At 45.2% G+C, this 17,659-nt stretch overlaps 2 protein-coding genes and 1 long non-coding RNA gene across 3 annotated transcripts in view; 1 reads left to right on the top strand and 2 right to left on the bottom strand.

Annotated features, from left to right (window-relative positions):
- LOC100226816 (uncharacterized) overlaps positions 1–17,659 on the top strand; it is a 1,189,242-nt gene that overhangs the window by 238,721 nt on the left and 932,862 nt on the right. The window lies entirely within an intron of this gene.
- LOC121469068 (uncharacterized) overlaps positions 1–17,659 on the bottom strand; it is a 662,903-nt gene that overhangs the window by 171,954 nt on the left and 473,290 nt on the right. The window lies entirely within an intron of this gene.
- Positions 5,588–6,013, bottom strand: LOC140680932 (uncharacterized). The gene is made up of 2 exons (XR_012052274.1): positions 5,958–6,013; positions 5,588–5,853 (listed from the first exon to the last, which is right to left on the bottom strand). It is a non-coding gene; the product is annotated as an uncharacterized lncRNA (long non-coding RNA).

Here is a 17,659-nt window from a genome sequence, read left to right as displayed (position 1 = left end):
TGTAAAACAAACGGGCAAATTCATGGGGGTGCCCGCCTCACGGAAGAAGAAGGAGGGAAGAGGAACATCTGCGGTCGTAGAAGCTTTGCCAGACGCTAAGAGGAGCCAAGCGCCGAGCGAAAAGAATTCGGCTCCAGGACCCTTCTTCGTTCTCGCCTCCGCGTGCTCTACCCCACCCCCGCCGAGATCAGACGTCCTGCACTGGGGCAGACGTGCTGCAGGGGCTTTGAAGGGGGGGTAGACCTACCCCAGGACAAAGAGGGCGGTTTGGCAGCAGCTCAAGGGAGCCAGGAGAACGGCTCGTCAGGGGACAGCACGGAACGAAACCACCAGAGGCCGATAGTGGCCGAGCCCAAGGCTTCAGGGATGAGTTTTGGTGCAGCCGAGATCGGCTGGATTTGCCTGCAAGTCCCGGGAACACCTAAGCCTCTGGAAGAGCCAAACCGAGAAGGAACGTCCCCAGTTCGGCGCAACTTTTCCACCAAGTCGAGGAGAAGAATCAAGCCATCTCCACCCGGGCCCCAGAGGGTAAGGGCGGCTAAAACAGGGTGGGGTTCATCCCGCCGGGTGGCTGGGTTTCCCAGTTTTTTCTTTTTGTGTTTTAACCCTCGCTCGTGCTCAGACGGGAGCTGTATTCTTGCATGCGCCCGGCGGGCGAGTGGGTTTTTCGTTTCTGGGGGAAGGAGGTCCCAGGCACCCCTCACCTAGTCTTTTACGAGGACCCATATTTGATTGCTTTTTCTTCCCCTCGAAAAGTCGTCTTCTCTATCCTTTCCTCCCCAATCTGGGCTGGACGGAGGGGGTAGAAAAGACACAAACGGGACAAATGTTTGAAAGGCGGCATGTTAACTATAGGAGAGTTGGTAAAAGAAGCCCTGTACACCCACACATTGTGTCGACATCCAGCTGCATCGGGCTCCTCTCCTGTAAATTCCCCTTTTGCTTCTGTGAAGCTCCCCAGAACCCCTTGCCCTCGGATTTTCCTAAACTTTTCCCTGTCTTCCCTTGGGGATGGCTGTGGCCAAGCCGCCCCAGGCGCCCTGCCGGGTACTGCTGCCTTCCCTTGGGGATGGTGTTGGCCGCGCCTCTGGGGGGGGGGGACAGTGCACCTGGCACCCCCTTACAAGACGGCGCTGGCCACGCCACTTGGAACCTGTTTTCCCACCATGATCCTTCTTTTCCGCCCCTGGTTTCCCACCAGCCCCACCCTCTCCCCAAGGGCCCCGACAATCAAAATTGCCGCGAGGCTAGGCCCTGTGGGGGGGAGGCGGGGTTGGATGTTCCCTAATCCTTCTTCTGGCCCTTCCTCTGGTGGGAAGGATCGCTATCGAGGACCTCCCATCAGGGGACCCCCCTTCTTAGAAGATCACTCCCCTTCTCGGGTGGGGGGGGTCTCCTTTGAGGGAGGGTGGGGCGGAAACCCCAGACCGGAAACCCGCCATTTTGTCTTCCCCCTAAGATGGCGGCACCCTGGTCCAATCCTTACCGATTCCCCTTATCAATCATGACAGTCACTAATCAAGTGATTGTCTGATTCCCCTATCCCATTCCTTAATGCACCCTACCCAATGTTCCCTTTTATTTAATAATCTACTTGTTGAGTTATATTTTATAGAAAGAAAGATCATCCCATTTAGTTTATACCCACGGTATTATGCCCACTCCGGAAATAAAGAATAAAATCAGACAAGCCATGTCACCGCTCGCTGCTTCAACTCTGCTATACATCTCCAGCGTTGCAACAGCCCAAGTTTTGAATCAGCTCAAGCTGTGAATTCTGCTGAATGTTTTACCCCGAATTCAGAATTTGTTTATGTCAATTTTATATGCTTTGTATATTAATTTGTTTTATTGTAATTATAATTACTTTGTACTTTTCTGATGTTTTTCAATTTATTTCTGTTTAATAATTTGTAATGTTACTATATGATTTTGTTGTATTTTACATATGAAGTTTATATTGTTTATATGCAGTATTAATTTGTTTAAACGTCAGAATTCTCCTTTCTTTTGTAAAAAGAAAAAGAGGGAGATGTGGGAGTGTGTTCTTTATTCTTTCAGTCTCTGTACACACATCCCCCCATCTCACTCCTAACCCCCTTCTCTCTAAGATGTGAATCTCCCCTCCCCCCGCTTCTTTCCCTGCCCCCTTTCACAGACTGTTTAGTATGTTAGTCCTACCCCAAACTCCTCCCCTGTTATTCCCCTATTGGTTGCTGTTCCTATACCCCTCCCCATAAGTTCTTGTATAAAACATCTGCTCGCCCCCCCCAAGGCGTCTTGGGGCACGTGAAATAAACCGAACCTGTTCACCCCAAGTCCTGTGCCGCCTCCATCTGTCCCCGCGCAGATAACTGGGACTGCAGGGCATCTACAGGGGGACCGGCCACCCGTTCTCTCCCCCCGCCGCCCAGCACGCCCACGCTCGGTGGTGTCACGGTGAAAGGGGACCGCAACACAACACTATTTGATCCCAGTTCCATATTTGATCCCTATCTCTAGTTGATCCCAGTCCCTATTTGATTCCAGTCCAGTTTATCCCAGTCTCTAGGATCTCAATCTGTAGGATCCCAATCTTTAGTTGATCCCAGTCCATATTTGATCCCAATCTCTCGTTTATCCCAGTCCCTCTTTGATCCCAGTCCATATTTGATCCCAGTCCCTATTTTATCCCAGACTATATTTGATCCCAGTCCGTATTTGATCCCAGTCCATATTTGATCCCAGTCCCTCTTTTATCCCAGACTATATTTGATCCCAGTCCATATTTGATCCCAGTCCCTAGTGTATCCCAGACTATATTTGATCCCAGTCCCTAGTTGATCCCAGTCCATACTGTGAGGACGCTGGACTCCAGGACGCTTTGGGTGGATGGAGACGAGAGATCTCTGGAGGCTGCCCTTAGAATATCTGGTTTATTAGAGAGGGTGAAAGGCCCTGCTTGGAGTCACCAGACCTGACCCGTGGCAGGCCCGAGGGCGTGGGGGAAGGGAGAGGCAAGGGGTAGAGGGAGATAAGAGAGGATCCCAAGAGGATGTTCCAGGAGAGGGGCAGTTCCAAGAGAAGGGAAGTTCCAAGAGAGCGTCTGGCTCCTCAGGGACTCCTTGTCAGGGGCTTCAAGGTGGGCTGGAACAAGACTCAGGCCAATGGGGTCACAGACTCCTGATGCTTCAGGGGAGGGTTACAGGTGTGGGATGAACCATACATTGGGGTGAGATCCAACAGTCCATTTGACCCTTGGACCTACCTGTAGGTAAGGGCATTGTTCAACCAGAAGGGGGGATTGTCTTCATCCTGGCTGTGCTATTGTGTTCTACTTGTGCAGTAACTACGGTTTGGTATGTCACAACTTGTTACCATCTCAGTCTCTGGAATTTTCTAAACCTTTTGCCAGGCAGTCATATTTATAAGGCTTTCCTATTTGATCTTCCCCAACACATATGATCCCAGGCCATATGATCCCAGTCCATATCTGACCCTAGTCCCAATTTTATCCCAGCCTATATTTGATCCCAGTCCATAGGATCCCAATCCACATCTGAATCCAGTCTCTGTTTGAACACAGTCCGTAGTTGACCCAAGTCTCCAGCTGATCCAAGTCCATATGATCTCAGTCCCAATTTGATCCCAGTCTGTAGGATCCCAGTCCCTATTTTATCCGAGTCCCTTGTTGATACCAGTCCATAGGATCCCAGTCCATATTTGATCCTTGCCCGTATTTGATCCCAGTTCAGTTCATTCCAGTCTGTAGGGCCCCAGTCCCTAATTTATCCCAATCCTTAGCTGATCCTAGACCACAGGATCTCAGTGCATATTCGATCCCAATCTCTGGTTGATCCCAGTCTATATGGCCCTGCACACATTCCAGAGGTCTGGAATTTCAGCTCCCAGCCAGGAAAAGACATTCCCTTTGCCCTCGAAGGCAAAGCTCTCAAGATGGGGCTGAAAGCCAAGTGGAGCAAAATCCTACAGAGACATTTCACTGCAGGCCTCCATAACTTCAGCTCCTGAACTAAGAAATAAAATAATAATTGGGAAATAAAATAATTAAAAAATCAGGGGTGGGTCATTGGGGGCAAAGGGGGCAATTAAATTAGAGGAAAATTCAATTAAATCAGGGAAGGATCTTTGGTGGTCCCTGAGGAAATTAAATTGGGGGAGGGTTTTTGGAGGTCCCCTGGGTCAGGGGAGACGGAGAGAGAAACAGAGCAGGTAAAGAGAGGTGGGAGGGAAAGGAGGACACAAACACAATCAGCTGAGAAGGTGGTGCAAAAGCCAGGGAATCTCAGAAACACGGAAAGCTGGACAAGACAAACACAGGTCTGAACCAATGTGGTTAATCAAGCATTCTCCCTTTATTCAAGATAAGTTGGTAGTTTATATAAGCTTCTACATAGTTTACAAAAACAAAGACACTCTGATTGGTAGGCTAACATTGTTTACCTTTTCCTTAAAACGGCCTACACCTTACACTATAAAACCTATACTAATTCACACCCAGACAACCCAGTGGTCCCCATCACACCTTAAGACTATTTCTATCTGTGTCACAAGCTCTGAATTTCTAACTGCGTCAGAGGCTTGAAGGCCTCACAAGGCCTCAATCTGAGGCCTAGACTGGAGTAGCTCAAATTTCATAACTCATGTCCTCTTTCTCTCAAAAATGCTGCAACAATTCCCTCTTTTTCTTTTTGAGCTACTCAGGCTGGAGTGAAGGCGCAATGAACTAATTTCTGCACACACTGTATAAAAAAACCACGGTATAACAATTAAAATAACTATAAAGATAAAAAGAAGTACAATACCAAAACGAATTAAGTCTTTGACCTAGCCAGAAAAACCTAAAGAATTGAGCCAGTTATCAAATGGAGTGTCCACTACGATAAATTTTTTCATGTGTTCGTTCAATTGCGGTAACTGTTTATAAATCGATTGAGAATGGTCAGACAAATTCATGCAGAACATGCCCTCAAATTCTTCGCACCCATGTCCTTGTGCTAAAAGAAGGAAATAAATTGCAGCTCTGTTTTGTAGAAACGCATGACGGGTATCGTCTACATCTGCAGCAAGCTCACTTATCAATTTAGATGTGATATTAATTTGTTTTCCTGTCTAGCAGGCTAGAGTTCTCAATTGTGTGAGCGCTTTTGATGAGGCGACCCCTGGGGCAAAAAGTGAGGCTACTACTACAGAGGCACGCCCCCACAATGACACTATATCTTTACAATTAGGGTCCATTTGGAGAACACTGCGTTTGGCTCGTTGAGTCTTCTGAGGCAATTCGAGAACCTGATGTATGGTGGGAGCAAAAAGCATCAACCTACCGATATAACATGGGCCTCCCCTAGCATTTTGAGGGACTGCTGACCAGGCTCGGTCCCCACAAATGAGGAAGGTTCCTGGGGGCAGTTTTCCTGCACCACCTCTTGGCGGTGTCACAGATTGAGTCGAATTTTTACCATATTCTGAATAGTTGTAATACAATGGCGATCTGGGAGACAACCAAGTGTCGTCATCTGTCAATTTTCCATTTTCTTGAGTTGGTTTGGTGTCGAGGATTTGGTTCAGGAATGGTTAGCAGAAAAAGGACATAGCAAGATCAATTTATTGGAGCTGCAGACTCTGCAGATTAGAGACCCTGCAGACTAAGCAGTAGCAGCTTACTTGAACAAAGGCAGTCTTCTGCTAAAACAAAGGCAGTCTTCTGTTAGAACAAAGACAGCTTCAAAAGCAGGGTACCCTTGAGATAAGGAAGCCTGGATGAAACTGGTATGAAACTGGTAACGGCACGTAGAAGCAGGGACTTTGCATTACACGATACCCACAAAAATGTAGAAGTAGATACATAAAATCCTGTTGATGTAAGAATGATACAGCAATAATAAACCAATAAAGAGCTTGGCTTTTGCAATATGTATGAACTAATTAAGAACTGTATTTAAGCAGCTGATGTATACCAAATAAACTGAGTTTGCAGATGATCAATCGATGTCTGCTTCTCCCTTCTCCGACAAAATGGTGACCCCGACGTGCGCTCCCTGACGGAAACGGGGTAGACTGGACGTGCCATCGGCCGGAGAAGTAGGGTTGGGCTCCATTGCGGCCGCGGAGTGGTGCATGTGAGGAAATTTCTGCAGGAACGCACCCCCAGTGTTCATACAGGTGGAGTTGGGCCATACGTGCTGCCGGACCTGGAGTGCCGCAACAGCGCTGACTATTAATCATGGACAGGCAAGCAGCATATGATTTATTTATTTCTAGTCTTGAAAAAAGAGGAATTAAGGGGGTAGATTTAAGAAAAGAGTTACCGGGGTTATTAGATTGAGAATATATTAAGGGAGTATTTAGTAATCCGCATGCAGTGCATCAAGTTAGTGAATGGCGTAAGTTAGGAGATATTTTATGGGAAGCAGTGTTAGAAGATGATAAAACAGCTAAAAAATTAGGAAAAGTGTGGTGCATTGTACAGAATGCTTTGTTGCAGCAATTAGCAGAAAAAAGGGCGGCTGAAGAGGCAATCGCAGCTGCCAAAACAAATATGCTTTATAGTCAGGAGCATGAGCCATTAGCACCTAATGTATCTACAATTGTATTGCCTGCCCATGGACTGGCCGCTAGCCCAGTCGCAGCTGCAGTTCAAAATAGTTTAGAACCGTCTGCACCTCCTTTAAAGGAAACGGAGAGTAGAATACAAGTGCTACCTAAGCCACCGTTTAATGAGTCCCCTTCATCTCCTTCTAATGTGCAGTCAATTAGCAGGCAACCTCCTGTGCCTAATCCTGTCCCTGGGGCACAAAGTGACTTGTGGGGGGGAATAGCGAAACAAAGGAGGGATGCTTGGAGAGAACTTGCAAAGCACGGACTGGAGAGTGGAGAATGATGTTTTAGTGGAGGCAGCTGGTGGTAGTAATTTAGCTTTCCCTGTTACCTACTCTCCGGTAGTGGACCAAAATGGACAAGTAACACATCAGTTAGGCACCTATACACCTTTAGATTGGAAATTACTGGCACAATTGAGACAAACAGTAGCACAATTTGGCCCGAAAAGTGAGCCAGCTAAGCAGATGATTGACTACATTTTTGATACTATGCTTTTAATACCTAATGACATGCGAGGGATTGTCAAATTAATCTTTACTCAACATCAGCAATTGTTGTTTAATGCGCACTGGCAGGCAGCTGTACAAGAGTCAGTGTCTGTCCAGCGGCAACCTGGGGATCCACTACATGGGATCACCATAGAAGAGATGATGGGATTAGGGTTATATCTCCGAACTGATGCACAAATGACAATAGGAGCAGATAAGGTGAGAGAAGCGATGAGGTTAGTGAGAACGGCTATAGACAGAGTAAAGGATGGTACAGGTGTTCCAATGTACATGGGAATTAAACAGGGCAGAGAGGAATAGTTTGGGAGCTTTATTGACAAAGCCGCGGCAGCAATAGAAAGGGCTGGAGTACCGGAGTACATGAAAGGAGCTTTGTTAAAACAATGCGCATTGCAAAACAGTAATGAAGAAACAAAGAGAGTATTAGCTACCTTGGGGGCTAATTGGACAATAGAAGAGGCATTAGAGCACATGGCACTACAACCTACAGGACAGCAGGCATTTTTAGTGAATGCTATAAAGGAATTAGGAGTAGGGCTGCAGAAACAGGCATAATCCACTCAGAATCAAGTGTTAGCTGCTCTTGCGCCACTCCGTGCGTCCACCATAGCACCCGCTGCCACTAATGACAGTCTGCTTTCATCTTTTAAATGTTATCGATGTGGAAAAGATGGTCATACGCGAAGGAACTGCCGAGCCACTGGAATTTGGTGTCAAAAATGTCAATCCGGCAATCATAATACCTCAGCTTGTAGACGGCGATCGGGAAACGGACTGAGGAGCGCGACCAGCAGCCGCGCCCCGATACAAATTGCTGCTGCAACATCTGCACCGGGAATTTACAAACAGCCACCGCAGGGACCGGGACTTTACAACCAGCCACCGCAGGGAGCTTGGGACTCGACCTGGAAGCAACAATAAATGTTACTCTCATGACCACCTGTCCTGAGAAAATTCCGACTGGCATCAAAGGACCACTTAAAATAAATGGACAAAAATATGGAGCACTAGTACTAGGACGTTCGTCAGTAACCATCATGGGACTTTTTATATTACCAGGAGTCATTGATGCGGATTACAATGGGGAAATACAAGTGATGGCACATACACCATTTCCACCTTTAAGTATCAAGAAAGGGCAGCGAATTGCACAATTAATTCCTCTGCCGCAGATGACAAAAGGCATCAGCCCGAGAAACAATCAACAGCGAGGAGATAAAGGTTTTGGATCTTCTGGTATTGTCATGCTATCTGTGGATCTTAACACCAGACCCAAAAAGACAATTCAAATTACTTATGACAATCAATCAATCACTCTTTCAGGACTGCTTGATACAGGAGTGGATACAAGCATAGTATCCCCAGACAACTGGCCTGCACACTGGCCACAGAAGGCGACTACAGATATGGTAACTGGAGTTGAAGGTTTTACCCTGGCACGAAAATCTCCACTTGTTACTATAGTCATTGATGGTCAACAATTGTCTACTGTTTTTTCTATTGTTGCCTTACCCTCTGCTGTTCAATGCTTGATTAGAAGAGACATACTGGCTCAATTAGGAGTGGTTTTGTCTAATGAACACCCTTTCGGCTAATTGCCATTGCTTGGACCTTTCCCATCCCACTCACCTGGGTCACAGATACCCCAGTAGTGGTTAAGCAGTGGCCTTTAAAAAGGGAAAGTTTGCAACATGCCCACGAATTAGTAGAGGAACAATAGCAGGGACATTTGAAACTGTCTACTAGTCTGTAGAACACTCCTATTTTTGTAATTAAGAAGAAATCAGGCAAATATCGACTGTTACATGATCTCAGAGCTGTCAATGATCAGATGGAAGCCATGGGAGCATTACAACCTGGCCTACCTAATCCTTCCATGCTACCTCAAGATTGGCCACTACTAATAATTGACTTGAAAGACTGTTTTTTCACTATTGCCCTGCATCCAAATGATACTAAACGTTTTGCATTTACCTTGCCAGCCATAAATAGAGGTGAACCAGACAAACGTTTTGAATGGACAGTATTACCTCAAGGAATGCGTAACTCGCCTACGTTATGTCAGCTATATGTAGATGCTGCTTTGCAACCTTTACAGGCAAAATGGCCAAAGACAATAATTTATCATTACATAGATGATATTCTGTTTGCCCAAGAACAGTCATTTTCAAATCAGCAATTAGAAGAAATTAAGTCAACACTTGCATCAGCATCCCTTGAAGTTGCATCAGAAAAAATTCAGATATCTGCACCATGGAAGTATTTAGGATGGACAATTACAGAGCAAGTGATTAGGCCTCAGAAGTTACAAATTGACGCCAACCTTACTACTTTGCATGATGCTCAGAAGTTGCTTGGTGATCTACAATGGCTGAAACCTATTGTTGGTATGCCTAACTCATTATTAGATCCTTTACGACCTCTTTTGCGGGGAACAGACCCTAGTACCCCAATTACAATATCTCAGCAGCAAACAATCGCCTTACAAGAAATCATTCAGTGTGTTGATACTAGATTTGTAATGCGTCGTGTTCCAGATCAGCCTATCAATTTAACTGTTTGGAGTACCTCCGAACATTTGCTTGGTGCATTAACTCAAATGATAAAGAAAACAGAGGAGATACGGGTTCTAGAGTGGCTGTCACCTCCATTGCAGGCAAAAAGAACCATCAGCTCAAAAATCAAGCAAATTGCAGCGCTACTGAAAAAAGGACGCTTAAGAATACTGGAGGTCACTGGCAGTGAACCTCAAATCATTCACTTGCCCGTGAAAAGAGAAGATTTGGACTGGTATTTAGCAAGTTCGTCTGAATTACAGAAAGCCTTATTAAATGCAGGAGCAAAAGTAGAAACTGGACCATTAATTCCCCATCAGTTGAATTAGCTGTCAGAATGGAACTGGATAGTAAAACCTTTGCGATCAGACACTCCGCTAGCAAATGCTATTACAGTTTTTACAGATGAAGGGAAGAAGTCCCGTAAAGCAGCAGTCACTTGGAAAGAAGGACAACAATGGAAACATGAAATCCTTGAAGCAGATGTCGCAGACAGTCTACAGACTTTAGAACTTTTAGCTGTAGTATGGGCTTTGAGCAAATTTCCAGGCCTACTGAATGTAGTTACTGATTCCTATTATGTTGCAGGTGTAGCACAGCGCATCGAGGATGCTGTTATTAGGGAGGTTCAAAATAAACGACTATATTTGTTGCTTATACAACTCAAGAAAGCCATTGGAGAAAGAATAGCAGCGTACTGCATCATACACATCAGAAGCCATAAATGGAATACAGGTCTGGGAGAGGGTAATGCAAGTCCTGACAGGCTGGTGATGGCTCTTACAGATGGGCAACCTATCACCAGAGCACGTCAGTCTCATGCACAATATCATCAAAATGCAAGAGGTTTAGCTCGAACTTTCAAGTTAGGGTTGCAGGAAGCCCGAGCTATCGTTAGAGCATGCCCCATCTGCAGTCATCATAATGGGGGCCTTGGTTTAGGCTGTGGGGTTAACCCTTGGGGGTTAGAAGCAAATGCTGTTTGGCAAATGGATGTTACCCACGTACCAGAATTTGGAAGACTGAAATATGTACATGTTACCGTAGATACTTATAGTAAATATATTTGGGCAACTGCACAGACAGGAGAAAAGGCTTTACATGTAGTTAGGCACCTTACAAGTTATTTTGCTGTAATGGGCTTGCCAACAGAAATAAAGACAGACAATGGGCCAGCCTACAGTAGTCAAAAGATGGCTAAGTTTTGCACAACATAGCAGATTAAACATGTAACAGGAATAGCAAATTCTCCTACTGGTCAAGCTATAGTAGAAAGAGCTAATCAAACATTAAAGAAGTATTTAGCAAAACACAAGGATGTTACAGATCCACATGAGAGACTGATGAAAGTTCTGTATGTATTGAACCATTTGTGTGTCTTTGGTGAAGAAAATACACCTCCAGCAGTCAGACATTACATTACACAAGAAACAAAAGATAGATTTGAGAAAAGAATGTGGATCAGATATCGTGACCCAAAATCAGGACTATGGCAGGGTCCAGCTGAAGTGGTATACTGGGGTAGAGGTTACGTGTGTGTTTCCACACCAACAGGTACCTTGTGGGTTCCAGCCAGATGGACACGACCAGCCATAACTGATGGACAGTCCGGAGCGAAGGAGAGCCTATCGCCTACAGAGAAAACTAACACCTCTGCTGAAGGAAGTTGAAAAGGAACTTAATATAAAATTTTTGTTTGACAGTGTTGAAGAAGTGACTGAGGATCTCATCCCAGCATTGCGGGATAAGTTTTTGTGGCCTTATCGGAATGATTGTATTTCATGTTTTGCTAGAGATCATTTTGCTTGGGTAAAAATTTATTGTGGTAGCTGTAACAAACAGTGGTGGGTTTATCAAACAAACTTTAGTAGGGGACTTCGGTGTCGCAATTGTAGTTTTGATTGGAATAGAGAATCGCCGCAGCAGGCATTGATAACAGGAGATAACACCAGAAACAGCCTTGCTAGAATAGAAAATAGAGAAGATTTACAACTTAGGGAGTTAGCTTAGCAAGTACAACATTTTGCAAAAAGGATATTGGCAAATCGATGTTCAGGTATATTAGATACTCGCTGTAGCCATGATATACACATTCCTACTGCGTGGCAAATTCCTCCCAACCAATGGGAATATCGTTGTCATGAGTTTGCTAGGATTGCTAACCGTCGCCAGCACTATTACCGTAAAACATCCCAACATTAAGTCTTGGTTTCCCCGAAAGAATATGTGGATCTCACTAGCTCAAAAACTGAATAGAACGGACTTTTGTGTGTCCTTAGCCCAGCCAGAATCTCCTTTTCATACTTGTCTTATTGGAGTACCATTGAAAGAAACAGAGTACAACAGCCTAGTCACCCCACAAACAAGGCAACATTGTAAGAACAATATTACCTCTTGCCTTGAGGAATATGACTTATGGGATGATAAACTGCCTTTTAGTGACAAGCCTGATGAATTAGAAATACTAGGTTCACTACATGCTGCTTCATGCATTTATATTAACTCCAGTAGGTATGAGTGCAATGAGGGCAACGTTACTTGGTGTAAAACAACACTCCCTACAGACGTTTCTCCACAACAGAATGATTGGAAAAATCAATCCTTTTAGTGTTACTCTATCGCCTGAACTAAAACAAATGCAGCTTCAGGCACAATAATTCCTCGCCGCTTGCCAGCTGGAATCTTTTTAATCTGTGGGGACAGAGCATTCAATGGTATTCCTCAATGGCCCACTGGAGGTCCATGTACGTTTGGACGTCTCACAATAGCACTCCCTAGCCAAAGCACTCTGCTAGGCCTATATAGCAATACCAGCCAGGTAATCACCACACGACGAAAGCGCTCAACCATTGATGCTTCTTGTGATGATAATGTCAACCTGTTTAATCGTGCAAAGCAAGTGGTTGCCTCTATCTTTGTACCTGGTGTTGCTGCAGGACATGCTCTTTTTCAATTAGAAAAATTACAATGCTGGGTTGGTAAGCAAGCTAATGCCACATCAGAGCTCTTGAGTTTATCAGCTACAGACATAGATACTGTTAGGCATGCTACATTACAAAATCGAGCTGCTATTGATTTTTTGTTGTTAGCTCACGGACATGGGTGTGAAGACTTTGAAGGAATGTGCTGTATGACCTTGAATAATAGTTCTGAGTCCATTCACAAGAAGATTCAGCAGTTACAAAAACATGTTCAGGTCCTACAAAGAGATGATACATTTTTTGGATTGTCATTTGAATCATGGGGTACCACCGGTTGGCTTAAACATCTTCTGCAACTTCTCATAATCGGACTGATAGTTGTTTTGCTTTTAATGCTCATTTTACCATGTATGTTTCAATGCTTACAAAAATCATTAATATCAGTTTTTGAGTGGAAATGGAACACAGCTTTGCTTGCTGCTAAAGAAAACGGGGGAAGTGTCAAGGATTTGGTTCAGGAATGGTTAGCAGAAAAGGGACATAGCAAGATCAATTTATTGGAGCTGCAGACTCTGCAGATTAGAGACCCTGCAGACTAAGCAGTAGCAGCTTACTTGAACAAAGGCAGTCTTCTGCTAAAACAAAGGCAGTCTTCTGTTAGAACAAAGACAGCTTCAAAAGCAGGGTACCCTTGAGATAAGGAAGCCTGGATGAAACTGGTATGAAACTGGTAACGGCACGTAGAAGCAGGGACTTTGCATTACACGATACCCACAAAAATGTAGAAGTAGATACATAAAATCCTGTTGATGTAAGAATGATACAGCAATAATAAACCAATAAGGAGCTTGGCTTTTGCAATATGTATGAACTAATTAAGAACTGTATTTAAGCAGCTGATGTATACCAAATAAACTGAGTTTGCAGATGATCAATCGATGTCTGCTTCTCCCTTCTCCGACAGGAGTTTGTTTCTGTGTTCAGTTTAGAAGTTTCCACATCTCATGCAATGATATAAATCAAGACTTCAATCAGTTCATGGAAAGCACCAGAACAAGCTGGACCTCTCAGTGGATGGCTGAAAGAATCTGAAAAGGAGAAATGCAGGGAATGACTTGGTGGACTTTGTCTGGAAGAAGGGTCACTTTTTCATAATAATTTCTGTTAGAAATGGGAAGCTTGACTCAGCCAATATATCAAGCATTAATTCAATTAGTTATTATTATTTAGTAATTATTATTGTAATGTATGAGCAAAGATAGCACTGGGCACAGTGGTGGGGGTTTTCCCCTCCAACTGCACACTGATTGTTGGGCTTGCTGGTATTTACTGATCAGATTCATGCATAGTCATAAGCTTTTCCCAGTAGTTTCTATTTTCCATTTTTATGCTAGCTTTCGGCAGTTTCTATTTCTACCTTTGAACGTCACAATTCTATACTCTTGAAGTGATATGTGGAATAAATAAATAGACTCCGCAACTTGGGGTAGTGGGTTTGTATTGCCAGTGCCCAGCACAAGTGAGATAGCTCTCCAAAAACTTGTGCCCCGATCCTTACTCTGACCCACACTTTTCTTCACAAAGGTGTTCCATATGCAATAATTACACAACCTTCCCATGCATATTCAACCCCTGGCCCCCCCTGTCCTCGCCTCTCATGCTAAATAGGTCTAGGCCCTTCTGGGCATGCGTGGTTTGCCATGGTGGTCCTGCGGGGGTCTCAGGTGGTCTCTTGAGGCTGAAGATCATGGTCTTCTTCATGATTGAACTTTTGAATTCTCTCTGCACATGCGCTTTCGGTCCTTCAGTGCTTATCTGTGTACATCTGTCAGTCTTGATAGGCCTGGAGACAGGGAAGCTTCTTTATCTGGATTCTTTGCATCCTTAGGCATTGTTCTTCGTGTAATAAGCTTCAGAAATTTGCATTTTCTTATGCCCTTTGAACTATGGAAGAGATTTCTTAAGTAAAAGGTTGAAATTCAACACATAACTGTACAAGCTAAAATAGAAATGCTTAATTAATTTTGTTAACTTAAGTGAACTGCAAAAATCTGTTTCAGAGGAACTTCACGATTGCAGATTTTTCCAGGCAGCTGTTATACGTGGAATAAAAAGCCATGAGATAACCGTTGTCTTGTGGAGAAGTCTCCATAACATTAACAAGAGGAACTTCTTTCCCTAAGTGAACTGAACAACGACTATTCTAGAGGTGGAAAACTGACAGAAAAATTTAGGCTTTGTCTCTTTATATTGTCAGGTTATAAGGAGAGAGGAAGTGGTCTGAATGTTTTGTGCTGATCCTTATTACTCTTTCTTTTATCTACTGTTAATAAACTTTTCTCTACACCCTTTTACAGTTTTGATCCCACTTTGCCTTTCTCCTAATCCTACCTCACAGCAGGAAATGAGTAAGTATATTCTAGTGAGTGCACTGGTAATTAGCCAACACTGAACCCACCACTCTAATTGATGCATTGGCCGAGAAATCACAAAATGATGAACCAAAACTACTACAGAAACTTCCCGATGAACTGCACTAGACAAGAGGGAAATCAAGGCAGAGCCATGGTTTGTCAGGACTTGCTTGATCCTAATGAGCCCCGTGGTGCATTTGGAGCTGAGCCCTGGAACATCAGGGCCTGAGAGGAGATGGCACAAACCTTTCCAGGAGTCAGAGACAGACGAAAAACCCAAAGTGTCTCAAAGCATTTATGGGATCCACTGAGGTCCACCCCCAACACAGGCTCCTGATGGACTCCTTGAAGGAGAGAATTGGAGGCCAGGATGGCACAAAAACCTCTCAGAGACTCAAAATGGCACAAAAACCTCTCAGTGTGGAAAAGAAAATCCAAAGTACCCTACAAAAGTTGAGTATCTCAAAGTATTAATGAGCTCCACTGAGTGTCAGTACAAATCTCTCAAGGGACTCATTAAAGCAGATAATTGGGGCCATGATTGCACAAACCTCCCACAGAGTCTGGATCAAAAGGCAAACACCAAGCACCTTAAAAGAACTGAAGTACCTTGAAGCATTAATGAGCCCCACTGAGTATTGTTAATTACAAAGGCTCTCCAGGGACAAATTAGAGCAGATAATTGGAGGCCATGATTGCAGAAATCTTGCAGAAACTGCAAGGCCAAAGCTAAAGCCAAAGTCCTTTGAAAAACCTGCAGTCCCTGGGAGCATGAAGGAGCCCCCAGGGCCATTCCTGACCAAGGCTCCCCAGGGACTCCTTCCAGCAGATCCTTGAGGCCACTGGGATGTGGGCTGGGGGGGATGCTGAGGGCAGGACCAGGGGCTGACAGTGCCCAGCCTGGCTGGGGCTGTGCCAGGAGGCCCCAGGGCCTCAGGACAAGGTGTCTCCTCCCAGCCCTTGGTGGCACAGAGCCTGCTGTGCCCCAGGGCACCAAGACTTGGCTTCTCTTTGTCCCCACCTGTCATCAGTGCCTCCAGTTCTCTGCTCTGCCTGGGGCCTGGGGACACTTTTTCAGTCATGTTCCTCAGTGGGACCCATTAAAAGTCCGAGAAACTTTGGAGTTGGATTCTGACCTGGAGTTCTGGAGAGGTTTCTGCAGCTCCCTCTCAGGACCTGATGTTCAGGGCCTGAGCACAAAGCCCCAGAGGGTCATTAAAGTCCTTGTGCTGTGTCTGTGCTGCTGAGCTGGGCCGGGCTCCTGGCACAGAGGGTGATCCTGGTAACCAAGCAGAGCTTCAAAAGCACATTTCTCTTGCTGAGCAGCTCTTCTCCCAGCCCAGCAGGGCTGGGGCACTGCCTGCAGCCAGCCCAGGCACAGCACAGAGGCACAGAGAGCTTCAATCAGTCAGGGCTGGGAAGGGGCTGAGAAGTGCCTGGGGCAGAATCATTGCCAGCCCTTGGCACAGGAACCTCTGGCTGCAGGACAATGCAGCTGCAGCTCCTGGAGAGATCTCCTAAAGCTGGAACATCCCAATGCCCACAGACCCTGTGAGTGCATTCTCTGCTCATCTCCTGTGCAGAGCAGCCAGGGGTGCCCAGGGCTGTCCTGCAGAGCAGGGTCCTGCAGCCCAGGGCGCTGTGCTGGGCCAGGGACTCTGCTGCCTGCCAGGGACAGCTCTCAGCCGGCCCTGGAGCTGCTCCCAGCGCTGGCCAGGAGCTGTGGGGGGAAGGAGCCACCCTGAGCAGGGCAGGTGCTGCTGCTGAGAGGGGCTGGGTGGGGCAGGGCTGCTCCCAGCTCCAGACCAGCCTGGGCACAGCTCCGGAGGGCACTTCCCAAAGAAGGTAAGCCTGGGATTGCTGTAAAGGTCAGGAGCTTTCCTGAGAGTGTTTCCAATTTCCTGGTTGGAGCAGGATGGGAAAGCTGGGGTGGTGACAATAAGATTTTTGCTTTTCATATATTTGTAGCTCTATAAATTACTATTATATAATTATAAATCTATAATCCTTACTTGACTCTATTAAACTCTTATTTAACTCTATAAAATTTCTATTAGTACTCATATTACTGCAATCCTTGATTGACTTAAGTATCTCTTAGTTTTTCAAACAATATGTTGTCTAAATATATTCCTGAATTACTGGATAGTCTTATTTTCAGGAAGCGGACATTATAATCAGGAAGAAGAACATTTTCATTTTTGACCACAATGTGAGCAGTCATAACAAAAACGTACAAAAAAGCCCTTGGAATTACTCCAATGGATTGAGCCAGGGGTGTGTAACTCGGGTAACTGAATCTCCTATTGGATGTTCCTGTTAAATACCCTAATTATCAACCTTAATGAATTGCTGAAATCAGGGGCTGGGCATGTTCCATCCCCACTGGGACACCTGAAAGCTTCCAATAAAGGTCTGGTTTCGACTTTATTCTTCCACCACTGTTGCAAGGGACTTTTTCTCTTTTGATTATAGACAACATCGGGATGAGAGAAGCAGAACAGGAATTGTAATCCCAGAATCACAGAACATTCTGAGCAGAAAGAGAAATACAGGATCATCAAAGGAATGTTTGAACATTTACAGAGACTCCGGAACTGTGACTTTGGGTGGTCAGTCTCTCTGCTGGGAGCCTCCCAAAGGGCCTTCAGCCACTCCTC

The sequence above is a fragment of the Taeniopygia guttata genome, chromosome 30 (genome assembly GCF_048771995.1).
Source record: "Taeniopygia guttata chromosome 30, bTaeGut7.mat, whole genome shotgun sequence".
In the NCBI taxonomy this organism is placed as follows: domain Eukaryota; kingdom Metazoa; phylum Chordata; class Aves; order Passeriformes; family Estrildidae; genus Taeniopygia; species Taeniopygia guttata.
The sequence above is the reverse complement of the archived record's forward strand: the minus strand, read 5'-3'. Positions and strand labels throughout refer to the sequence as shown.